Below are 26,948 nucleotides of genomic sequence, written 5' to 3' on the forward strand. Positions count from 1 at the left end.
GCTCTCACGTCAGTCTGAGAACAGACTCGATGCATTAACATCACATTCACAGTAAACTCATTACACAAATGAGCTTCTTTTGAATACTGTGTATATCTCAGCAGCTACGTTGACTCAGGACTCATGCACTGGAAAGGCTGGATTAGCTCGGTGAATTAGTGAACTGACCCTCCTTCCCCATCTTTATCCCCTTTACATACTTCCACTCCTGAACCCCCTCCCCCACATACGCTCCCATGTACATACTGGTTTAGCATAGGTCAGTTTCAGAGGTTTCCTTTTCATCAAGAGAGCCAAATGGGTATGTCTCATGAGCTTTGGTGCTCTAGTTTCCTAGAGTTCATAACTCCAGAGAACAATTTGCTGCAGCGCTAGTTAGCAGGTGATTTACAGAACTGCAGTTTTCTCAGTGACTTCGCTGAAACACCCAGGGCAAAGTGCTATTTATCACAAATAGTGATGCATAATAGCAGGGGCTGACCAAGCTGTAATTATGTCACAGAAAATCTCACAAATTTATCAGACCTTTAGTGAAGGGACACATTTGTCTGTTGTGTATATTCTGCTGCCACCAAAGTTATATTTATAGGATTGTTCTTTAAAAGGGAACATAAAGAATGTCCATGCAACCTGCACTTGGATGAAAAACAACATGATTGCCGAGGGGAGCAAATACAAGGGTTTGAGCTTGCTACTGAGAAAGCTGTGCCCAATAAACATGTTGATCATTTGCTCCTAAAGGAAGGATTTTACATTGTGTCCCATCCTTCCTTAAAATCCTGACTTTGCTACAAGCTAAGTTGTAAGTGAAAACCTGTAATGTCCACTGTTTGGAAGCTGGCAACAAAGTGAACCTGGCTTCTTTTACAAAGAACTGCAAATTGCTTCTCTTTGCCCAGGTCTTCTCAACTGATTAAATGCTACCTGTCTGGTAAAGTTGTATGCATTAGGGGAGTCTCCAGTTTGATCACTCTTAGGCCTGGTCTACACTAAGTGGGGGGGGTTGAACTAAGGTACGCAAGTTCAGCTATGCGAATAGCGTAGCTGAACTCGAACTACCTTAGTTCGAAGTACTCACCCGTCCAGACACCGCGGGATCGAAGTCCGCGGCTCCCCCGTCGACTCCGCCACTGCCATTCGCGGTGGTGGAGTTCCGGAGTCGACGGAAGCGCATTCGGAGTTGGATATATCGCGTCTAGAGTATACGCGATATATCGAACTCCGAGAAGTTGAACGCTAGCCACCGACCCGGACGGTAAGTATAGACGTACCCTTAATGGAATCTTAGATGTCTCAACTCCAATGTGCTCCAGGTGCTCCATGCAACAGCAATTGGGCAAAATAACCTATGAGCTTCTAAGAAATGTTATTGATACTTATCAATCAACCTATTAGTGTAAAAAACAAGGCAATGGGCTGACACCTCCGTATATCACCTCCAGCATATTGCAGACATTGAGGCTACACTCAAAGCTACACTTTTTCAAGTTTAATCATGCAGAATCAACAAGGAACAAAACATCTGCATAAAAAAACCTGGCTTTTCTGAGACCTCTCTGAGGTTAATTATATTTTAGGTTGGATGGTCTGGATTATACTTTTCTGTATCATGCTGACATACACTAAGGAAACACCTGATCCCCTCACAAATTCCAATATGTATATTATGAGGCCAATCCAGTGCACAAAATGTAACAAATACAAAATATAGACTTAGCATTATGACATACATATGATTATCTCAATATGCAACGGGATTGGTTGGCTGGCGTTTCCTTTCTTACATGCTGGGCTGCACTATGCAATATGGCCCAATTGAAAACAAAGCTATTGAATATGTGCATAGGATTATAATTATGTTCCTATTTCTAGACAAAGCTTTGGATATACTGTACCTTTCTACATTTGTATTATTTTGTTTTTTGCATTTTCTTGTGAATGTTGCTTTTACATCCCAACTTCTCTCCAGCCAGAGAGAAGCCGCTCATTCAGTTATAGCCAGTGGTTCTTATTTCTCACTATTTATAGGTCTTAAGAAAAAAAATCAACACTAACAATGGGCTTTCAGGGAAATGGAAAGTATATTAAAGAAGAAACTTTCCATCAAGGAAGAAAAAAGATAACTAAACAGGAGTGACCTTGATGATAACAATGAGGGATTGAGCCTAATCAGATACTATATTAAGGAATTTAGAATTCAAGTACAGTATGTTATATTTAGAAAATTAACAATTTGACTGTACAATGATTCTGTATTGTAATCTGTTAGTGTCATTTGGAAAAGGATCTTTACAATGCTGCAAGTGGTAATGACAACATTGTATTTCCTCATCTGATATAAAATCAATTTTTCAGGGAGGATAAATGATGTAACATTGAAAGAGTTTTCCAAACATGTCTCCATTTATTGCAGATTTATGTGAAATTCTCACAGTGGCCCAAAATTGCAAGAGACAGAAATAAATTCCAAAAGAGTGCAAGTTTAGAAAACACAAATATGTGTTAAGAAAACAGAATATAAATTCCTTAACACTTGCAAATTCAGAAAACAAAACACAAGATCCATAACACATGCCACAGGGTCTCATTATTACAGAAGGATCTGCTGATCATGTGAGTAAGATTGAGACAGAAACTGACCGAAGGAGCAAATTGATTTTGAACTTTGACCTCTTGCATCTCTACAGTAATGCATTAATTGCATCATTTTCTATTTCACTAAGCAGAAACTGCTCTCCTCCCCTCACCAACCTCTGCCGTAGAAAGTTGTAAAATTGTATGCAGTGCTTAGTTTTTTGTTTTTCCATAACACTTGATGAAATAGCAGATGTAATCGGTTTTACTGCAGAAACTGTTTGGACAGTTTCAGTAGGGGTTTGTGGTCAGATCATGCAACTCTTACTTATGTCACTGGGACTACTTCCATGAGTTTTGGCTCTTAGTATTAGCTTAAATATGTTTGCACATGGGTCATAGGGAAGCTGGTTCCTGTGAATAGACCAGACCCAGCTTCCCTGTATCAGAACACTAGGCCCAACTGAGCTAGTTAAAGGGGGCAGGGCTACACCTAGGGCTGTAAAAGCCTGTCAGAGGGCAGGAAGATGAGGGGTCATGGGGCAGGCTATGCCTGTGGAAGGGAACTACAGAGAAGTGGAGCTAACTCAGGTAGTTGGTCCCTGGAACAAAGGGGCCAAGTGCTCCAGAAAGGAGAGCAGAGCTGCTTGAATGAGAACTGGCTGTGAGAAAAGAGCTGACTGAGAAGGGAAGCTGGCTGGGACTAGGAAGCTACAAGAAGCAGGATTGCCAGAGAGCCTGGAAGAGGAGGCCATGAAACCCTGCGGCAGAGGATGAGGTGAAGAACTGTGTTTTGTCTGTTATGTGTTTATGTTTGAACAAATAAACCTACGTAAAGGAGACTGGGCATGACAGTGAGTGCTTGCTAAGCTGGGGAGAAGCCCTGCGGAGTCACTATGTACACACAAAACATATCAGACTGTGACATGATATGAATTTTCCTGCTTCCAAAATCGCAACTCCTATGAAAAGTTCCAAGAAGGTCCAGCTATCTGTCAAGAACCCTAAAGAGATTTTCTTCATTGTTATCCCTAAAAGAAATCTAACGAGTTGGGAGTGGCAAACATGGTCTGACTGGAGTCGCTCAACTCACCAAAGTTTAAGATTTCTTCACAAGTTCAGAAAATAGCTTCACGTTAGAAGTGAGATGCAAAATAATGTGGTATAAATTTTCAAAAAGTGACAAGTGATTTGGATGCCTTAGAATCCTGGTATTCAAGGTACTTTAAAGGAACTTGAGCATTCAGCCTCTAAAAATCACATTCCCTTAAGGGGGTCTTAAGTTGGGAGCTTAATTTAAAAAAATAAATAAGCTGATATATTTAATGACCCCACATTTATGAAAAATCCATTCTCTTCAAATAGTAAATTCTGTAAATTAGATGTACAGTCAAGTCAAATTATATAAGAACCAATGGCCCATCTAGCCCAATATCCTGTCTTCTGACAGTGGCCAATGCCAGGTACCCCAGAGGGAATGAACAGAACAGGCAACGACTGAATGATCCAACCCCTGTCATCCACTCCCAGCTCCTGGCAGTCAGAGGGCTAGAGACATCCAGAGCCTGGGGTTGTATCTCTTACTATCTTGGCTAATTGATCTATCCTTCATCCTATCCTTATCTAGTTCTTTTTGCAACACAGTTATAGTGCTGGCCTTCACAACATCCCCGAAAACGAGTTCCACAGGATGTACTTCCTTTTGTTTGTTTTAAACCTGCTGCCTATTAATTTCATTGGGCAACCCTGGTTCTTGTGTTATGTGAAGGAGTAAGTAACACTTCCTGATTTACTTTCTCCACATCAGTCATGATTTTATAGACCTCTGTTATATCCCTTCTTAGTTGTCTCTTTTCCAAGCTGAACAGTCCCAGTCTTTTTAATCTCTCCTCATATGGAAGCTGTTCTATGCCCTTAGTCATTTTTGTTGCCATTCTCTGTAGTTTTTCCAATTCTAATATATCTTTTTTGAGAGGGGGGTAACCAGAACTGCACACGGTATTCAAGGTGTGGGTGCTTCATAGATTTATATAGTGGCATTATGATATTTTCCATTTTATTATCTATTCCTTTCCTAATGGTTCCTAACATCTGTTTGCTTTTTTTGAGTGCCCCAGCACATTGAGTGGATGTTTTCAGAGAACTATCCACAGCAACTCCACGATCTCTTTCTTGATTGTTAACAGCTAATTTAGACCCCATTTTGTATGTATAGTTGGAATCACTTTCCAATATGTATTACTTTGCACTTACCAATATTGAATTTCATCTGCCATTTTGTTGCCCAGTCACCCAGTTTTCTGAGATCCCTTTGAAACTCTTCATGGTCTGCCTTGGACTTAACTATCTTGAGTGATTTTGTGTCATCTACAAATTTTGCCATCTCATTGTTTACTCCTTTTTCCAGCTCGTTTAGGTATACATTGAATAGCACAGGTCCCAATACGGACACCACTATTTACCTCTTTCCATTTTGAAAATTGACCATTTATTCCTGCCCTTAGTTTTCTGTCTGTTAACCAGTTACTGATACCTGAGAGGACCTTCTCTCTTAACCATTATTAATTTGGCTAGAGATATGGAGTGTTTCTTCACAGGTACTTGATGTTTTATAGAGCATTCTGCAAATATGCTGTCTGTCTTTAGGAGGAGACAACAATTCACTCCGTTCTTGGCCAGACTCTTTGAAGCAGAGGCCCCTGTCATCAGTTTTGGGCAGTTTATATAGAGTTACAGCTCCTCCTTGGACCATTTCTCCCCATATGAGAAACTGCCACAGTGAGCTCTCCAGGCTGCCAAGTTGGCAGACTCTATTCTGAAATCTGGAGAGGAGCCAGAAATCACTACAATATTCTGAACCTCCACTCTCAGTCAGGCATCAACATGGATCAGCACTCTTGCTTATATTGACATAGGAACTCCTGATCATAATTTGGACTCAGCCAAAATCTCTCTTCCGTCATACCTAGAAACTGCTAAGCAGGGCCCTATTAAAATACTTGGGTTGATCCACACAGTAGACCTAGCCTCTTGACTGATTTCTTAGAGAACCAGACAGGCTTCATAAAAATTGTGCAGTTTTCCTTCTCACATCTGCTTGGCATACAGGGACATAGCCTTAATGGTAATTAAAAAAATGGACTGAGAAATTGCCTGTCACATAGACTATAATCTGTTTATTTACAATAAAGTTAATTGGTGATTCTGTTAATTCCAGCAGGTGAAAACTTTTCTGAAACTTCCCTCAGGGAGTTGTTTCCTCATTCACTGAATAGAATGGTTCATGAAGAACTATTGGGAACGACAAGCAATATAGGGTAACATGCAGGAACTGATAATCTCTCACTCTTCTCCCAGATGAAGAAAATCAGAGACAAGAGCAGACAAAAATGCAAGGAAAAGGAGAAAATGGGAATGGTGGGATTCTCTGGAAAATGTAAAAGTGTCTTCTCTTTACCAAGAGTTATAAACTTATTTAGCTTCCCTGTGTTTCTACACCTGGTTCTGAAGTTGGACCTGGTACTACATCAATAAAACCTGGGGAAGGAAATGTATGAAGGAAGTTGCTCTCCCTTTTCCTAAGTTCTCTGCAAACTTTGTGTGTGTGCTTGTCAAGGTCAGGTGATATCTGTGGTAGTGGCTGCTCTGGGAGTTCTAAATAGATCTGACTAAGCTTATTCAAAATCAGGGATGAAACCCTGTCCCCACTAAAGTCAATGGCAAAATTCCTATTGACTTCAATGGGGTCGGGGTTTCACTGCAGATATTTAATGTAAAGCAGCTGCTACTATGGAGCAATATTATAGTAGTCAGAATGTTGTGTCCTGACTACTAATCTTTAAAAGTAAAGATTTTTAAAGATTATTTGCTTTCATGGTTTTGTCTGAGCAGACATTATAACTTCTTTTGTCATATATATATAGCATTCATACAGGGCAGCTACATAAAAACATAAAATACTCTTGAGGTATGGGCAACATAACACTTATTTCTTACAATCCAGACCCTTAACACAACAATAAAAGAAAGGTAGAAAACAAGCTGCTCCCTAATGCAGAGAAGCACAGCTTATCCCACCTTGCTGTAAACTGGCTCATTGCAGACTTGACACAGATGATATACTTCCCTACAGAGCCCCCTTACTCTGCAAACCAGACCAGGAAACCCTTTAAGATTTAAAGTGACATCCTGTAATTTGTACAGTTTTCAAGACCCCAAACTTTTCTTATGAAATGCCAGAGAAACTGTACATGTCAGCTGAATGTCATGAGAGAAACACTTCTAAACTGTACACACTTTTAAAGAATTGCTTAAATTCTTATAAACTTTTCAGAAATAATATACCACAACTCGAAGGCATAAACACTTTGAGACACTGACTCTCTTATGATCCACTCCCTTTACACAGGTCCACTGGTGTAAAGGGGGCAGATAGCTGGCAGAGACAACCACAGAACTAGTATAAAATCTGTATATCAGAGTAATCAATGCCTTGATTGGCACTGGGGCACATTGGAATTATCACCATGAGTTGGAAGTGTTCTTCCGGGTGTGGTTGGGAGTATGGCTAGAGTACAATACATTCTGACGGCTCTGTGCTGCTATAGGAACCTATAGACTAGGGAGCTATTGGCAGCTGATGAATATGCAAGTAGATTTTGCCATGGGCTTAGCAGGCCCTGAGCCAGGCTTAGTAAAGGAGATACCAAGGGACTTAAAGTAAACGTTGCCCCTCCTATGGCCATGGGCATAGCCCAGGAGCTGGCTCTCATTAATTATTTTCTGGGCTACCTGTGTACAAGTGTCATTTTTTGGTATCTAATCTAAGTAATTCCCTATAATAAACAAGGAGGTAACTAAAGATGACAAACTTGGAAAAAAAAAACATGTAATGTAAAACAGTAAGGGCCTATGAGCTGTCTGACCTAGTGGTTGGAGCAAGGAGTACAGTCAGGGTCGTGGTCATGCCTATAGTCAAAGTTTGAGTCAGAGGCAGAAGTTCTGCCACAGGTCAAAGCAGAGGTCATGGCAAGGTAGCAGGAACAAGGAACCAGGCATGGGAGGAAGCATGAAGTAGGTCTCAGAGGCAGCAGCGGCTCCAGCATCAGCGCTTCAAGTGCATGCCGGGGGCGGCAAGCTGCGGGTGGTGCCCTGCTGGTCCCTGCGAGGGCGACAGTCAGTGGGTGGTGGTCTGCGGGTGTTCTGGTGCCCGTTGGGGGTTTGTTTTGTTGTAGGTGGTAGTGGTTTGCTTTGGTTTGTGTTTCCTGGACTAACAGGTTTTTGGTGGGAAGGCTATGACTGATACAGAGGCAGCAGTGAAAGACATAATGAGGATGACTGGATGTGTAAGCTGTGGCATGTACATGATCCTGGAGGGGGTACCTGAAAAGAGTTTCATCTGCATGAAGTTCCTCCTGATACAGCTGATGGAAGAAAAGATCTGAGGACTGGAGATGCAGGTGGAAACTCTGGTCGAGTTTAGAAGGGGATTCGAGCAGATGATGCAGCAAAGACATGAGGAGGCCGAAGGGAAAAGCTCAGACTTGCGGATGGAAGCAGGACCAAAGAGTTCTGAGGGGAGACTGCTGGGTGAGGAAAGTGGACAGTGGAAACATGTGACTAAGAGAACCAGGCAGAGGAAAAGACAGGCCAGTGAAGGAGAAATGTAAAAGCAGCAAAGAGTCCTGTGGCACCTTATAGACTAACAGACGTATTGGAGCATGAGCTTTCGTGGGTGAATACCCACTTCGTCGGATGCATCCGACGAAGTGGTATTCACCCATGGAAGCTCATGCTCCAATATGTCTGTTAATCTATAAGGTGCCACAGGACTCTTTGCTGCTTTTACAGATCCAGACTACCACGGCTACCCCTCTGATACTTGAAGGAGAAATAGAGCTCAGGAACAGGTTTGCAGAGTTGGAAAATGAAGAAGGGGCACAGCAGGTGGTCACTGAAGGTGAGAGGGCAAGTAAAAAGAGCAGCTAGCCCAATAGGAAGAGGGGAAGATGGAGACAACAACACCAAATATGAGCCCAAGGAGGATACAGGATGGGTTGCGGAGGATTGCAAGGAACAATAGAAATTGAGAGGACTTGCAGCCAGAAGGAACAGGGGATAGACCGGAGAATCCCACCGTCACCAGGAAAAGGCAGGTCTACGTGATTGAGGATTCCTTACTGAGAAGAATAGACAGGCCTGTAACTAGATCTGATCTGGAGAACAGAAGGGTGTGCTGTCTGCCATGTTCTAAGATACAGGATGTGGACCTGAGGCTGAAAAGGATCCTAACAGGAGCGGGAAAGAATCCACTGATTGTCCTTCATGTGGGAATGAATGATACGGCTAAATTCTCACTGGAACATATCAAGACTGGGGAAGACACTTGAGGAAATTGAGGCTCAGGTGATCTTCAGTGGGATTCTGCCTGTTCCTAGAGAAGGGCAACAAAGGTGTGACAAGATTATGGTGATCAACAGATGGCTCAGGCAGTGGTGCTATAAGGAGGGCTTTGGGATGTATGGCCATTGGGAAGAGGACTGTTCTCTTGGGATGGACTTCACCTGAGTAAGGAGGGAAATAGACTTCTAGGATGGAGGCTGGCACAACTGATTAAGAGAGCTTTAAACTAGGAATTTGGGGGAGATGGTTGGGAGATGTCCAGATAATCGCCACACCAGAATTTAACATTGAGAAGGAAGAAAACAAAGTAAGAAAGGATACAGCCATGGGTAGGAGAATGGACATAAGGAGGAAGGGTAGTGTAGATACCAGTCTAATAGGTGATACTGGTGGTAGAATGCCTGTGCCTAATCGGGTAAAGAATGTCAGTGAAACCAAACAGCAAAAATTAAGATATTTGTACACTAATGCGAGGAGCCTAGGTAACAAAATGGAGGAACTAGAGCTACTGGTGCAGGAAACCGGATATTATAGGGATAACAGAAATATGGTGGAATAGTAGTCATGACTGGAGTACAGGTATTGAAGGCTATGTGCTGTTTAGGAAAGACAGAAATAAAGGCAAAGGTGGTGGAGTAGCATTGTATATCAATGATGAGGTAAACTGTAAAGAAATAAGAAGTGATGGAATGGATAAGACAGAGTCGTCTGGGCAAAAATCACATTGGAAAAGAAAGCTACTAGATCCTCCCCTTAGATAGTGCTTGAGGTGTGCTACGGACCGCCGCGATCTGATTTGCATATGGATCGAGACCTTTTTAATGTTTTTAATGACGTAAACACTAATGGGAATTGTGTGATCATGGGAGACTTTAACTTCCCAGATATAGACTGGAGGACAAGTACTAGTAATAATAATAGGGCTCAGATTTTTCTTGATGTGATAGCTGATGGATTCCTTCACCAAGTAGTTGAAGGACCAACAAGAGGGGATGCCATTTTAGATTTGGTTTTGGTGAGTAGTGAGGACCTCATAGAAGAAATGGTTGTAGGGGACAACCTTAGTCTGAATGATCATGAGCTAATTCAGTTCAAACTAGATGGAAGGATAAACAAAAATAGATCTGGGACTAGGGTTTTTTATTTCAAAAGGGCTAACTTTAAAGAATTCAGGAAATTAGTTAGGTGGATTGGACTGAATATCTTGTGTCTCTAAAGGTGGAGGAGGCCTGGAATTACTTCAAGTCAAAGTTGCAGAAACTATCAGAAGCCTGCATCCCAAGAAAGGGGAAAAATTCATAGGCAGGAGTTGTAGACCAAGCTGGATGAGCAAGCATTTCAGAGAGGTGATTAAGAAAAAGCAGAAAGCCTACAAGGAGTGGAAGATGGGAGGGATTAGCAAGGAAAGCTACCTTATTGAGGTCAGAACATGTAGGGATAAAGTGAGAAAGACCAAAAGCCATGTAGAGTTGGACCTTGCAAAGAGAATTAAAACTAATAGTAAAAGGTTCTATAGCCATATAAATAAGAAGAAAACAAAGAAAGAAGAAGTGGGACCGCTAAACACTGAGGATGGAGTGGAGATTAAGGATAATCTAGGCATGGCCCAATATCTAAACAAATACTTTGCCTCAGTCTTTAATGAGGCTAATGAGGAGCTTAGGGATAATGGTAGGGTGACAAATGGGAATGAGGATATGGAGGTAGATATTACTACATCCGAGGTAGAAGCCAAACTCGAACAGCTTAATGGGACTAAATCGGGGGGGCCAGATAATCTTCATCCAAGAATATTAAAGGAACTGGCACATGTAATTGCAAGCCCATTAGCAAGAATTTTGAAAGAATCAGTAAACTCAGGGGTTGTACCGTACAACTGGAGAATTGCTAACATAGTTCCTATTTTTAAGAAAGGAAAAAAAAGTGATCTGAGTAACTATAGGCCTGTTAGTTTGACATCTGTAGTATGCAAGGTCTTGGAAAAAAAATTGAAAGAGAAAGTAGTTAAGGACATCGAGGTCAATGGTAATTGGGACAAAATATAACATGGTTTTACAAAAGGTAGATCGTGCCAAACCAACCTGATCTCCTTCTTTGAGAAGGTAACAGATTTTTTAGACAAAGGAAATGCAGTGGACCTGATTTACCTCGATTTCAGTAAGGCATTTGATACAGTTCCACATAGGGAATTCTTAGTTAAATTGGAAAAGATGGGGATCAATATGAAAATTGAAAGGTGGATAAGGAACTGGTTAAAGGGGAGACTACAACGGGTCATACTGAAAGGTGAACTGTCAGGCTGGAAGGAGGTTACTAGTGGAGTTCCTCAGGGATTGGTTTTGGGACCAATCTTATTTAAACATTTTATTACTGACCTTGGCACAAAAAGTGGGAATGTGCTAATAAAGTTTGCGGGTGACACAAAGCTGGGAGGTATTGCTAACACAGAGAAGGACCGGGATATCATACAGGAAGATCTGGATGACCTTGTAAACTAGAATAATAGTAATAGGATGAAATTTAATATTGAAAAGTGCAAGGTCATGTATTTAGGGATTAATAACAAGAATTTTGGTTATAAATTGGGGACACATCAGTTGGAAGTAACAGAGGAGGAGAGTATTGGTTGATCACAGGATGACTATGAGCCGCCAATGTAATATGGCCATTATAAAGTTAATGCGGTTTTAGGATGCATCAGGTGAGGTATTTCCAGTAAAGATAAGGAGGTATTAGTACCGTTATACAAGGCACTGGTGAGACCTCATCTGGAATACTGTGTGCAGTTCTGGTCTCCCATGTTTAAGAAGGATGAATTCAAACTGGAACAGGTACAGAGAAGGGCTACTAGGATGATCCGAGGAATGGAAAACCTGTCTTATGAAAGGAGACTCAAAGAGCTTGGCTTGTTTAGCCTAACCAAAAGAAGGCTGAGGGGAGATATGATTGCTCTTTATAAATATATCAGAGGGATAAATATCAGGGAGGGAGAGGAATTATTTAAGCTTAGTACCAATGTGAGCACAAGAACAAATGGATAAAAACTGGACACAGGAAGTTTAGGCTTGAAATTAGACGAAGGTTTCTAACCATTAGAGGAGTGAAGCTCTGGAACAGTCTTCCAAGGGGAGTAGTGAGGACAAAATACATATCTGGCTTCAAGACTAAGTTTGATAAGTTTATGGAGGGGATGGTATGATGGGATAGCCTAATTTTGGCAATTAATTGATCTTTGATTATTAGCAGGAAAATATGCCAAATGGTCTGTGATGGGATGTTAGATGGGGTGGGATCTGAGTTACTACAGAGAATTCTTTCCTGGGTGCTGGCTGGTGAGTCTTGCCCACATGCTCAGGCTTTAACTGATCGCCATATTTGGCTTCAGGAAGGAATTTTCCTCCAGGGCAGATTGGCAGAGGCCCTGGAGGTTTTTCGCCTTCCTCTGCAGCATGGGGCATGGGTCACTTGCTGGAGGATTCTCTGCACCTTGAAGTCTTCAAACCACAATTTGAGGACTTCAGTAACTCAGACATAGGTTAGGGGTTTGTTACAGGAGTGGGTGGGTGAGATTCTGTGGCCTGCATAGTGCAGGAGGTCAGACTAGATGATCATAATGGTCCCTTCTGACCTTAAGTCTGTGAGTCTATGAGGCTTGCCTGAGGGAGGTCCACCAGTCCCGCGGATTCGGCGGCAATTCAGCAGCAGGTACGCCGAATCCGCGGGACCGGCGGACCTCCCGCAGGCAAGCCGCTGAAGGCAGCCTGCCTGCCGTGCTTGGGGCGGCAAAAAAGCTAGAGCCGCCCCTGCTCAGAGGTCTGGGAAACAACAGGCCTAGCAACTAGTTGCTCAGACAAGGGACAAGGAATCTGTATACCTGGTGATGTTCTGACAGTAGTCTGCTGTTAGTCATCTGACCCTGCTGAACAGTGTAGCTCCTAGTGGTGGGGTATTAGTAGCACTTCCCTTATCATCCCTTGACGCTTGGTGGTGCTGAGGATAAGGCTCCTGATTAGCAAGCCTGGGTTTGAGACCTCTGTGGTATCTGATAGGGCCACACTTTCAGCAGCTGGAACATAAAGTCAATATGTAACAAAGTCTTTGCATTTGGCCATCTGTCATTTGTGCACCAACAAGTGCCCTTGGTGGTGCACATATATGTGTATTTTTTTCACTCCAGCTGCAGCCTCTACCTTTAAAACTTTGGTCCTAAACGTAAAGGAAAATTTACTTGCTGATAAGCACCTTTTCCATTGTAAGTCCATCTTTCAAACCACCTGGACACCAATTATCTTTTCCTTTTCTGTTCTTTATCAACCTAAACCAAATGTACAACCTCATTTTATGTGTGTTTTTAGACCTCTTTACTTGCCATTTTCCACAGAAGACTAGTATCCTGCTTCTAATCTCACACTGGTTTTACACCAGTGTAATTCCATTGATTATAATTCCGGGAGTTAAAGTGGGATGAGAATCAGACCCAAGGTTGCAATGTTCACCAGAGCATTAGATGTAGGGAATGTATAGCTCTGATTCCACATTTGAGCTGTGAGATGTATAGAAGCGTGTTTTTGGTTTGCATGACATGGTCCCTGGCGCTTTTCTTAATCAGGCACAAAGCAGATTTTGTGTCCGACAGCATGACAACTTTCACAGTGGTTTTGTAGTTTCAATGGGAATAAAAATGAAATATCTATTCCCTCCCTCTGGACCTCTCATTTCACTTAACTACCATCTTCTAGCCTGTGTCATCAGGCTCAGCTCAGGCCAGTTTAGAATTGTCTTACCTTTAAATCCTTGTTATTCAAGCCACATTCATGATCTCATATTATATGTTAGTTACATTTAAAATGTCATCTCCAAGGCTGATTCATTATTACCTGAACTCCTAGAAGATAGGCTTACTTTAATATTTACCATAGTTTGACAAAGTTGCCAAAAAACAGTTCTGCATATTTGATAAGGTCAATTGATATTTTCTCTACTAACGTTGTATTTGTATATACTTTGCAGTCATATAGGACATCCCATCTGATGCTCTCAAAGTACCTTACCAAAATTAGTAAGTTAAGACCCACAGCTCACCTTCTTCTCCATCATGAAGTGGGGTTGCTTGCCTGGATTAACTGATATCACTGTCATTTACCTTGTTTTCAGGCTGTTTCAGTCTTCTCTCTATTAATTGTATAGACTACTTTCATAGTTTTCAAGTATAGCCGCTGTTGTTTTCCTACTCCTTACCTCTTTTTTTCCAGCTGTTATCATGCCCATGACCTACCAATGTGATTTGTTTAATTTTACCCAAGAGAGTTTCTTTTTTTTTCTAGGTCAGGCATTGTGTTTTGAAATTGTTCACTTTATGACAAGATTTCCTATATCATTTCTTTGACATTTCCATCTGCATTTGGGAGACATCCAAGTTCATGCCAGTTGTGTTTATTGCACAAGGATCTTGGCATCGGGACCACTGATGACACATATTGAACTTTGCAGAGAAATATTCTAGCTTCTCAGTATGCTTTTTTCCTTATTTTCAGATTTGGCTGTCATCCCATAATATCATCAAAGTAGCTAGGTCTGCTGAGGGTCAAGAAAATAGAAAGTGGAAATCAAGAGAAAGAAGCTTTGTGGGAAGGAAAAAAATAGCACAGATGAGTTGGAGAATAGCAATCCGAGAGTCTCACCCAGAGGTCTAGAGAACAGAAAGCTAATTTGATTCACAGGGAAGAGAGTAGATGGTTATGCTGTAGGAAATGGGATAGTTAACAAATTATACCAGGGAATGGCTAAAGGATCTAGCTGCCTCAGTTTATCTATAATGCTGCCAAACTATAGGGCGTATCTATACTAAATCTTTAAGTTATGTTGGTTGAGCTATTTGCTGTGAATAATTTATGCATCAGAATTTGCCTTGTGTGTCTGGGAACTCTCCACAAATTGTTCATGTTTTTACTTATTGATTTTTGTACTTGACAAATAATTTTTACAAGCATATTTGGGTCCATGGGTTTTTATGTTTTGTTCTAAATGAATACTCCTTGGGGTAGCCATTATATGTTTGTGCAGCACCTAGCCTACTTGGGGTGCTCAATAAATAATAGCACTAACAGAAGTGAGAACATGAAACGTTCACAAACACCCAGCTTCCAGTCAAAGGGCCAGATCCTCAGTAAGCTGATATAGTTCATTGACTTCAAGACATATTGATTTACACCGAAGGTCTGGCCTAGAGAGAGTAGGCATTTACACAGATGTGAAGTCTGAGGTTCTCTCTGTGGTTAGATAATAGGCTGGCCAGATGAGGAGGGAATGGAGTTGGCATCAAGTCCTGCTGTTGGCAGTAGTTAGAGTCAGGGATAGTGAAATGTCCATCTGTATTTCAAAGTCCCAAAGAACCAACCTATCCTCTGGGCCCTGTGCTCAACCCCTTCCTTGGGTGTCCTTTCCTGGCTCTGGCTCTGGTATTGAGCAACTTCCTGCCCAGCCTAAGTCTTCCTGAGGCCTCTCACCTCCTATAGTCTTTGGTGTGCCTGCCTGTCTACTTGAATTCTCTCAACCTATCTATAAGGCCCAGGTGTCTGAGTTATCACCTGATCTTTCTTTAGTCTGGCTGACAAGACTATCACCTGACCCCTTCTTTCCTCATCTCATCACAGTTACACTGACCCAGGTCATGTTACTGGGACCAGGAAATAAAACATAGTTTTTTTTATCAGCAGTCCTACTTGTTGGAGTCATACTGTGGAAGTGAAGTGTCAACTGATAATAGTCAAAGAACCCCCTAGCCACTAAAAACCTAAAGGTCCCTCCCAAAACCACATCCTAAGGAAAAGTCTTAATAAACAGAGACTTTCAGGATATAGCACTAGGATTATAAAATTGGGCTCTGTCACACTGATTGAGTCTCAGAGTCAAGGACATTTAAATTTGAATGCCCAGCCCCTAAACCCAAGTCAAGAATTCTGTCAGCTTGAGCAGCTAATCTCAAATGCTGACAAGAAAGACAGAGTAACATTTTCAAAAGCACCTAAGTGACATAGGAACCTATGTCCCACTGAAAGTTAATTTTTTTAAGAACACAAGACCCAAACCATAAATGACTTTATAAATGAAAACCACGGCTTTGAATTACAGCCAGAAATCTAATGAAAGCCAGTCCAGTCTATGGATCATTGAAGTAATAAGCTCCAAGCTGAATATTACTAAGTGAGTGAATAGTAACATTCTGTGCTTATTTATTATTTTATTGTTTTTGCACTTAGGGGGCTCAGTCAGGGATCAAGGCTAGGGGGGTCAGAGTTCTGTGTATATCCACTGTACACGCACACACAACAAAAAGGAGGTCCCTGTCTAAGGATCTTACACTCCAAGTATAAGAAAAGAAACACTGGGGACAGGTGGGACCACAGATAACAATGAGACACTTAAGAACAGACTAAGAAGTGGTTAGAGTACACCAGATGTCCAACCATTGCTGAGCTTTTTGTGCTAGTTATAGCGAAAGGTCCTTCAAGGGTAAGCCGGGTAAAGTGTTTTGTAGTAATAAAATGGAGAGAGAACTGTGCTAAGGACCACATCTGAAAGAAAAGGCCACACATTCCTTTCCCAGCCATGTCTAGGAGGAAAAGTACTCATTGGATACTGCTGATATTTGGGCAACTAAAAGCACCTAAAGATACAATAGGACCCGCAGTTATGAAATGTTTCCATAAATGGCAGGCATACTTTCTCAGTAAAAGGACCAGGAATCTCCTCCAGTCAGCCAGCATTACCACTGTCTTATATGGACTTACTCTTCTGACAAACAGAGAGCTCTCAGCCAAGCCCCAGTCACAAACAGATACAGGGAATATGAAGGGATTGCATTCTCCAGATCCAGGATAAAAGAGGCATAAAGCTGAGTGTTGTTAATATACTGGTGGCTGTGCAATCCTCCAGCCACACTGTGGGTAGCTTGCTCTTTTCAATTCAGCTTAGTAAGAGGCAGACAGCTTTTCCACTTGCTACCATGGTGTCTGTTGAAGGCAACACTCTACATGTGCAGATCTGAAAATGAATGTATTGCAGCTGTGTCATAATTTGAATCTATCACATAATAGGGCAAAAATGGTATGTGCCATCAAGGATGGGGATTTGCACACTGCATTAATTCAACTAATTGAATGTTCAGGGTTTTCTTAAGCTAACAGAAGAATGTGGAAAATGCATTGCCTAATGAACAGAAAGACTGCACACATTTTACCAACTCATTTACTTTTACAATTCATGTCAAATTTATTACAAATTTTAAACAAAAATTATTTTTAGTTATAATTTTTATTAAAGCAATTTCAACAATGGAAGCAAAGTTAATAGGAGTTTCTATGTTTGGGTGCTTATGTTTTGCAACATGGAAAACAAGTCAAGGTAAATGAATGACCTAGATAGAAACTTGTTAGTCATTACAGAGGAAATAACAAAGGAATGGAGGGTGCGAGGAAAAGGGAGAGTGAAAAAAGAAAATTAAAGAAAGTGTAAAACAAATGAAGGAGTGAATGGAGGACCAACATATTATGTTCTACATATCAGATATACTTTCATTTTTTTTACATGCCATCTTATATTTTTATTTAGTTTATCAGTGTCTGAGTCACTTTAGTCTATTGTTTTCAGATGTCCTTAACTTTGTCTGTCTATTGTCTTGAAATCTGAATGCTAGCATGTCACATGAAGAGGATTCTGTGTGTGTGACAGTCTAGTCTTTGGCTGTGGGCAGTTTTTGACCTTCAAAATTTAAAAGTATGATTTCTTTCCCCCATGAAACATTGCACCATAACCTGTTGTTAAGGTTAAAGTTGTGATTCATCTGCAAATCAGATGATCAGTGAGAAAACAAAGCACCTCTTGCTTTGACATCAGGGCTAGACAGAAGAGGGGATGATAGTAGGAAAGGGTAACAAAATAATCACTGAGAGGTAACATTTGTGTAGGCAGCTGTCATAAAATATCTTTACGTAACTGAAGGGGAAAAAAGCAGGATCTGCAGTAGAGTTGGCTGAATAATTCATTGTGAATAAATTATCCAACAAATGTAACTCACACACCTTTGTTTGTTTGTTTGTTTGTTTGTGAACAGAACCTTATTTTTGCTAATGCATTCCTTATGTGCATGCCAAAAAGTTAGTGTATACCAAGGATAGCCTGTGGGCCTGGGTTTGGTCAGCTAAATTATCAGGTATTGTTCACACTACATGACTGTGTGATCTGTTTTTGGCCTTGGTCATGATTATGTCTCCCTCTAATGGCTAACCTCAGCTGAAGCCAGGTACTCTTGCACAGCTTAAGGAGTTCTCCTTTGGCTCCAGCAGAAGAGGCCTGTGCTTTTGGTGCTGAAGATCTGAGATTCAACTCTCCCATATGCATGTATATGTTGTCATAGTTTGTTATACTGAATGAATGAAACTTATTAAAAGGGAGAATAATTAATGATAAATGGATGCTGGCTACTAATGAACATCTTTGCCTACAAATATAGGTCTTCATATGAAGAAAAGATTCTCCAAATATTTATTGTTCAGAACAGTGTGGAATGGTACATTATAGGGACTGTGCACATGGTTAAATTACATTAAACGCCTGTTTGGAAATTGAATAAATATTTTCCTACTCTGTTTTTTATAGTATTAGCCAGTTCTGACCTGCAGGTTCTGTGCATAAGTAGGCATATGTGTGGAAAGGGAGGCCAAAGTGTACGCATAAATAAATTTAAACTACATATGGTAAAAGATTTCAGCTACTGAATATACTTCAAAACTTAATGTAGATAGAACACAGAGAGTATTCTAAATATACCATATAAAATAATATTCTATATATACACTGTAGAGAGAATATTCATGATATACACTGTAGAGACAGAATATTCATGAAGTAAAAATAAGACAAATTGTAAAAGTTGGCTGACAGAAAAACTGCATTATTGTTCAACAGCTGGGGCTGAGTTGCAATGTTGTGGGCAGTCTGGGACATATAACTAAGTTCTGGAAATCAGAGAAAGTGCTAAATTTATCAGTGTTAAATTAACTTGGGAATTATCATTGCATAGAGTTTACAGTAGGTAATTAAGAAGAATTAAAATATGCACTGCAGACACTTAACCTGTGTAAAATAACTTTTCCAAACATTCTGTGTACAACCATTTTTGTATCTTTAGCTCTTGCTCTGATAAGCTGTATAGTAAAGATCCTTAGAAACTTTTTCTCCAGCTTGAGTGAGTGGGTGTATAACTTATTTTACAGCTAATAGCAAGTTTAAAATTAGAGACACAGGGTAAAAATGTTTTGTTCCTACAGCAAGCTGTTAGGAAGGCTTTTTTTTCCTCTCTTCCATCTCCTTTATTCAATGCCTTCTTCTTTTCCTTGACAACTTTTTATAAACTGTACATGGAAAAATCAACACACACCATTTATTGCCAAAACAAAAGTGAGTTCACTTTTACCCCCAAATAAATGTTAGAGAAGAGCTCTGTGTGGCTCAAAAGCTCATCTCTCTCACATGGATGGCAGGTCGCATAGGCTGGGGAAGGCTGTGCCTCCCCAAACAGCCAAGTGTGGCCCGGCCCCTCCCCCCCCCCCCCCGCTCCCTGCATGCAACAGCTCCAGTCATGATCCAGCCCCCAGTACTCCGGTTCAAGCTGAGGTGGCTGTGGCCATGCACCACCCGCGGCACACTCCCGCGCTCTGGGGCTGGGGCCGCACACCACCCGCCTTCCCGGCACCCCAGGCCTGGGGAGACTGGGTCCATGTGCCATCTGCCGTCCCACGCTCTGGGGCTGGGGTGGGGGCTGGGGCCGTGCACCCTCCTGCGCTCTGGGGATGGGGGGGCTAGACAAGGCTGGTGGCCACGGGGGGTGGGGGTGGCTCTGGGCTCCAGCGCGGGGGTGGAAGAGGAGGGGCCTTGAGCAGAAGGGGTGGGGATAGGGAGCTAGCCTCCCGCAACCAGCGGTTCACACGCCGCCCATGCTATCTCACCAACAGAATTTGGTCCAATAAAAGATAGTACTTCATCAACCTTGTCTCTCTTTGACCCAGTATGTCATATCTCTACTTTGCTATTCTTCTCTTTCTCAGATTCCATCCTCAGCTATTCTTGCTTCTCCAGGAAGTACCTCTTGGTCTTACATTTTGAAAGGAACTGTTGATATTGTGACTCCCCAACTGTCAATATCAAACTATGTACTATGTATCTCAAAGATCTTCATTCTCCTTGATTCTTTTTAATATAATATCCAAAATGTTGGCCACATCTGTACATATGATTTCACCACTCCTTTGCAGAGTGTGATACTGCTCTTTTCTGTTCTATGATCTCTCTCTCTTTCTCTCTCTCTCTCTTTGTTGATGTGAGGATTAACTCATGTTTGGAATGCACTATGATATGATCAGATGAAAAGTGAAAAGCTTATTATGCAGTAGTAGTATAAAGTTCACTATTCTGCTTGCATTCCTAATTGGCAAGTATGGAGCCAGTGGATTTAAATTTCCTATTACCACTCTTAGATTCTTTCCACGATCACTAACTTGTAGCATAAGGCCATTGATCTACTCCACATTATTTTACATTTTCCCATCTTAAATTGCAGAATATGGTGTGAGTCTATGTCTACGTTTTCTTCCATTTCCTGTGGATCTCTCTTTCCTGTATGATATTGACTGGTCATCCCACTTTCACATTTACAAATAAAAGGCCTGATTGTGCCATCCCCACATTCATTATTGCTTTGGGCCCCAATTCAGGAAAGCATCCCTATTCAAGATAACACTTAACCAAATGTTTACCTTTAAGCATATGCTTAAGTCCCATTGAAATCAATGTTTAAATTACACCCTTCAAAGTTAAGCATGTGCTCAAATGTTGTCCTGAACAGGGACCTTGCTCAATGGATCTACTTACCAAATAAGGTATTATTCAGTGTGAGCAAATGTGACATGGGCAAGCATGGCATTAGCTGTGGGATGCAATTGAAGAAATTATCATGTCCAGAGTGAAAATCCAGAGTTTCTCATTAGAACAAGATATACAATTTTGCTTTTTAATCAGAAAGATAGCAGAAGTGAAAATGATAATATCAGAAATTGTACATTGAATATCAGTAGATTTCAGGAACTGACTGCAAAGTGTAAACATCAGCAAAAGAGTATTTGAAGATCAAGAAAGTCTTGGTGTGAAACACACAGACAATCTTAAAGTTGGTCTCATGTCTAACTAAATTATATCAACACACCTTTATTGATTTATAAAGGAGAGTTTATTAGGTGTAGAAGATGTTATATCAGGGTTTAGCCACGTTTATTACTTTTAGGTAGACTAATTTTATTTTAGAAAATAAATGTAATGATTGTACTCTACCTTATTTGTGTACACCTTATTTGTAATGATTTCTATGTCATGTGACTCCATATATTTCATTAAGTTCAATCAGAGTGTTTATTTGTGCCTAAGAATCCACAGGAGTCCCCAAACAATAAGTGGTTTTAATTTAAATGTGATTTTATTAAAATCATTATTGCTATTGCCGTTAAAAGAAAGTGTAAATGTAAAAACTGGAAGAATGAACTCTAGCAGTAGCATAGTGCATTCACATTAAGAAATTCCACCATACAGCTACCTCTCATATAAGGCTATTGTACAACATCATCTCACTTCGTTGACATTGGTTATAAATGCCCTCTGTATGAGAAACACCTTGAAATAACATTTTAAATCAGTGCATTTCAAGAGCTATTGATTACAACTGCACCTGGTAATAAAGCTCTAGTTAACTGTTGGCCAGAATTTCCATTACAAAACATTACTTTCAAGGGTTCATAACTTGGCTGTACACGTTTGAAAATAAATTGGCCATTTTTAGCAAAGAGAATTAAGATCAATTAGGAGTTAGTGGTTGTAGATGCTTTTTGTGCACCTGTGATTCAAGATCATTCATGGTTCTCCCTCCTTCCCTAGATTCTGCTAACTTTACATTGAGTAGAATCTTATCCTTTGAGTTAGTCCCATTGATTAATGCGACTAATTGCAGACTGAGATATCATTCAATGTGAATCAGGGTAGCATAAGAGAGCCCTAATTTTGCAGGCAATTATCTGAGCTAAACTGGCAAAAATTAAAAGCACAGGTTTTTGTATTCAATTTATTTTCAAGAAAAGCAAGTGTACTAAGATTAGCAAAGAGTCCCGAGGCACCTTATAGACTAACAGACGTTTTGGAGCATGAGCTTTCGTGGGTGAATACCCACTTCGTCGGATGCATGTAGTGGAAATTCCCAGGGGCAGGTATATATATGCAAGCAAGAAGCAGGCTAGAGATAACGAGGTTAGCTCAATCAGGGAGGATGAGGCCCTCTTCTAGCAGCTGAGGTGTGAAAACCAAGGGAAGAGAAACTGGTTCTGTAGTTGGCAAGCCATTCACAGTCTTTGTTTATCCTGAGCTGATGGTGTCAAATTTGCAGGTGAACTGAAGCTCAGCAGTTTCTCTTTGAAGTCTGGTCCTGAAGTTTTTTTGCTGCAGGATGGCCACTTTAAGATCTGCTACTGTGTGGCCAGGGAGGTTGAAGTGTTCTCCTACAGGTTTTTGTATATTGCCATTCCTAATATCTGATTTGTGTCCATTTATCCTTTTCCGTAGAGACTGTCCAGTTTGGCCGATGTACATAGCAGAGGAGCATTGCTGGCATATGATAGCATATATTACATTGGTGGACGTGCAAATGAATGAACCGGTGATGGTGTGGCTGATCTGGTTAGGTCCTGTGATGGTGTCGCTGGTGTAGATATGTGGTGTGGCAGAGCTCTGACCTTGCTCCTGTGGGTCCTGCGCTTCTAGGCGGTTTATGCTTAGCCTCAGTGGCTCACTGTGACCCTCCACGTAGCCCTTCTCTCTCTAGGGCCAGGATGACAGTCTACTGAGCCCTTTTCATCATAGGCTGCAAGGAGGTTGGTGAGAGAACTCCCACAGTCTCTGTTCAGCCTCCTGTCCTGACAGGGACCTGACTTCCCCTTTCAGGAGCTGTTCCTGTAGTGGTGGGTTGGGGGGAACCCGGGCCCGCCCTCTACTCCGGGTTCCAGCCCAGGGACCCTAATGGTAGCAGTTGTTGGCAGCCAACCGTTCACTGCCAGAGTTGCTACATTTCCCTGGGCCACTTCCCCACAGCTCTCCTGCTTCTCCCTTCTTCACCCTTACCTTAACGATTTTTAGGGTGTCTTCAGTAACCAGCCCTTCAGTCGCACTTCCTCTCCTCTGGCTCCCTGGCTCCTCTGCCTGACTGGAGTGAGCCCTTTTTATAGTAACAGCAGGGCCTTAATTAGAGTCAGGTGGTCACATTAACTGAATGGCCTCACCTGACTCTTTACAGGTTAATTAGAGTCAGGTGTTTTCATTAGCCTGGAGCAGCCCCTGCTCTGGTCAGTCAGGGAACAGAAAACTATTAATCCAGTGGCCAGTATATCTGCCTTCAGCTATTCTGCTGTACCCAACTGGCCTGAGTCTATCACAGTGGGCAGAGTTGGCATCGAGGTTTGTTGCATGGATTGGTTCCTGAGTTAGAGTTTCTATGGTGCAGTGTGCAGTTACTGGTGAGAATATGCTTCAGGTTGGCAGGTTGTCTGTGGGCGAGGACTGGGCCAGTAACTGCACACTGCACCATAGTAACTCTAACTCAGGAACCAATCCATGCAACAAACCTCGATGCCAATTCTGCCCACATATCTACACCAGCAACACCATCACAGGACCTAACCAGATCAGCCACACCGTCACCGGTTCATTCACCTGCACGTCCACCAATGTAATATATGCCATCATATGCCAGCAATGCCTCTCTGCTATGTACATCGGCCAAACTGGACAGTCTCTACGGAAAAGGATAAATGGACACAAATCAGATATTAGGAATGGCAATATACAAAAACCTGTAGGAGAACACTTCAACCTCCCTGGCCACACAGTAGCAGATCTTAAGGTGGCCATCCTGCAGCAAAAAAACTTCAGGACCAGACTTCAAAGAGAAACTGCTGACACCATCAGCTCAGGATTAAACAAAGACTGTGAATGGCTTGCCAACTACAAAATCAGTTTCTCCTCCCTTGGTTTTCACACCTCAGCTGCTAGAAGAGGGCCTCATCCTCCCTGATTGAGCTAACCTCGTTATCTCTAGCCTGCTTCTTGCTTGCATATATATACCTGCCCCTGGGAATTTCCACTACATGCATCCGACGAAGTGGGTATTCACCCACGAAAGCTCATGCTCCAAAACGTCTGTTAGTCTATAAGGTGCCACAAGACTCTTTGCTGCTTTTACAGATCCAGACTAACACGGCTACCCCTCTGATACTGTACTAAGATTCTGATTCAATTCCAGTTACAAGAAATTGGAATCTTAACGTTGATTTTAATGGGAGTAGGATCAGGCCCCATTTTTTTTTTCATTGAAACTTCCACAGCCATTAAGGGTTATCATGCCAATAGTCATCTTTTCAGGGTCCTTCCTGTATGTATAGTGTTGATAGACTTGACAGAACCTAAAAGCTCCAAGGTTTTTATCATGTTCCCAACCTCCACTGGAACTTATATTCTATCAAGTCAAAGAACTACATTTGAAAATGATCCTAAATACACACAAAACATTGACTTGTCTTGGCTTATTTTTGAAAATTCCTAAATGCTATGTACTTTTAGAAGCTCATCCTCCAAAGGAGCCTTTTCCAAAGAAAGATAAGGAAATGTAATGCACAGGAAACTATGTTCAAGTATATGTAGGTGTTTGACTTTAGCTTTCAAATCAAGGATCCTCTAATTTAAATTTGTCATTCTATCTTAAGAAACTGATTCCTTACTTCTCCCCATCAGGCAAAATCTCAAAACATTCCACTGTGATTTTAAGAAAAAGTCAGAACAACAAAATGATGCTGCCCTAGCACAGGTGATGATAAAGAGGACCTGCAGTGAAGTGGTTAAATCATACTCTCATATCTATGCAGTTCAGGGACTGCACAGTTGTTTGAAATCTTATAGAATGTCATAAAGGGCCAGATTTCTAAGGTATTTTGGTACCTACAGATGCAGATAGGCATCTAGTGCCATTTTCAAAAGTAACTAGGCTCCTAACACTCATTAATGTCATGCCTATCTATATCTTTAGTTACCTAAATACCTTTAAAAATCTGTATCAGAGGGGTAGCCGTGTTAGTCTGGTTCTGTAAAAGCAGCAAAGAATCCTGTGGCACCTTATAGACTAACAGACGTTTTGTAGCATGAGCTTTCGTGGGTGAATACCCACTTCTTGCATCCGAAGAAGTGGGTATTCACCCACGAAAGCTCATGCTACAAAACGTCTGTTAGTCTATAAGGTGCCACAGGATTCTTTGCTGCTTTTAAAAATCTGGTGCCTGTATACATGATCCTATACCTAGGCATAATGACATAAGCCAATGATAGAATGATAGAATGACTTTCATTTTTAATTTCCATGCTTTTACTGGTTATAAAGTTACCCATAGTTTCTGTGTGCTATCTATCTATATCTTTATTTACATAAATAGATATAAACACATCTCTTAAGATACAGTGTGAAGTGGGGGAAGGGTTACCAGATAGCAGCTGTGAAAAAAGGGGACAGGGGGTGGAGGGTAATAGGCACCTATATAAGAAAAAGTCCCCCAAAATGGAACTGTCCCTTTAAAAATGGGACATCTGGTCACCCTAAGTGGGGGGTATATATTAGTGAATTAAACAGAAGCTTTTAAATCAGATTTCTCCTCTTGCCATGGAAGTGATTATGATGTCATCAACAATGAATTGGGACATTAATGAACGAGTCAAGCAGACAAGGAGGTTATTTAAAAACATCCATTTTCAAAAAAACACCCAAGTAATCAGCCATGATGGGAAATCAATTATAAAGTTTTTAGTTTATCTGAGTGTGGCAGAGAGTGTTTTAAATATTAAAAATCTAGCTCAAGAAACAATATAGAAATAAATCAAATCCACATTGGTCTACCTTAAAATGTACTATTCTTACTTTAGAAAAGTAAGGAATCTGTGATATGCTCCTATAAACTAAAAATAATATATGTTGGCACAACATGTAATCTCAGTGGTAACGTTTGTTTACTAATCCCGTTTAGTAGAAAATCCCCAAATGCAAACAAATTTTCAACATTATCCAGTTGATGTAGATGAAAAATCTTCCTAAAGTGTCATATTCCATAAGGCTCTGGTATTAAATCCACTCTTCTGTCTGCAGTTTTATGGAAATGCAGCATAGCTGGTTTTCAGAGCATCACTAAACTATATTTTACTTTGAATCTTAAATATCATCATGTAAATATATTAACAGGAATGTTTTGTAGTTGATAATTGAGCAATCACAAAATTGAATAAATGGTGTGTCCAGCTAGGCATATTATGGTCTTTGTTTTCTAATCCTTTTGTTGTGCTTCATTTTGTGAGTCCCCTGTACAGCTGAATAGAAAATGTTATCAATAAAGGCAAGCCATTAATCCACCCATGACAAAAATTAAGATATATTTGTCCTTTAAGGCTGACTGCTTCAGTTCTGTTCAGCTATAGAGGTCAATAACCTGTAAGTATTTAATGAATATTGCTATAATGTTGCTTTCATTATTGAATTAGAGAAGACTTTGAAGAAGACATAATGGTTTTATGTGTTTTGTTTTATATTTATTAAACATCGCAAAATGTATATGAATTATTACCCTCAGTTAATATTTTCAAAGAAGATGAACATTTACATAAGATTTACTTAAGAAAAATCATTTAAAATTAGTAATAAATAAGAGGCTTATAATTTGTGAATTCTTAGCAAATCTGAAATACATTTATTACTGTAGGCTATTTTACAGTTCCTGGTGTTATCTTATTATAGTGTAATGTTGTATGAATATTATATACATACATTATTTAATGTTTATTATTCTTTT

The sequence above is a fragment of the Mauremys reevesii genome, linkage group 1, assembly GCF_016161935.1.
Source record: "Mauremys reevesii isolate NIE-2019 linkage group 1, ASM1616193v1, whole genome shotgun sequence".
NCBI lineage: Eukaryota > Metazoa > Chordata > Testudines > Geoemydidae > Mauremys > Mauremys reevesii.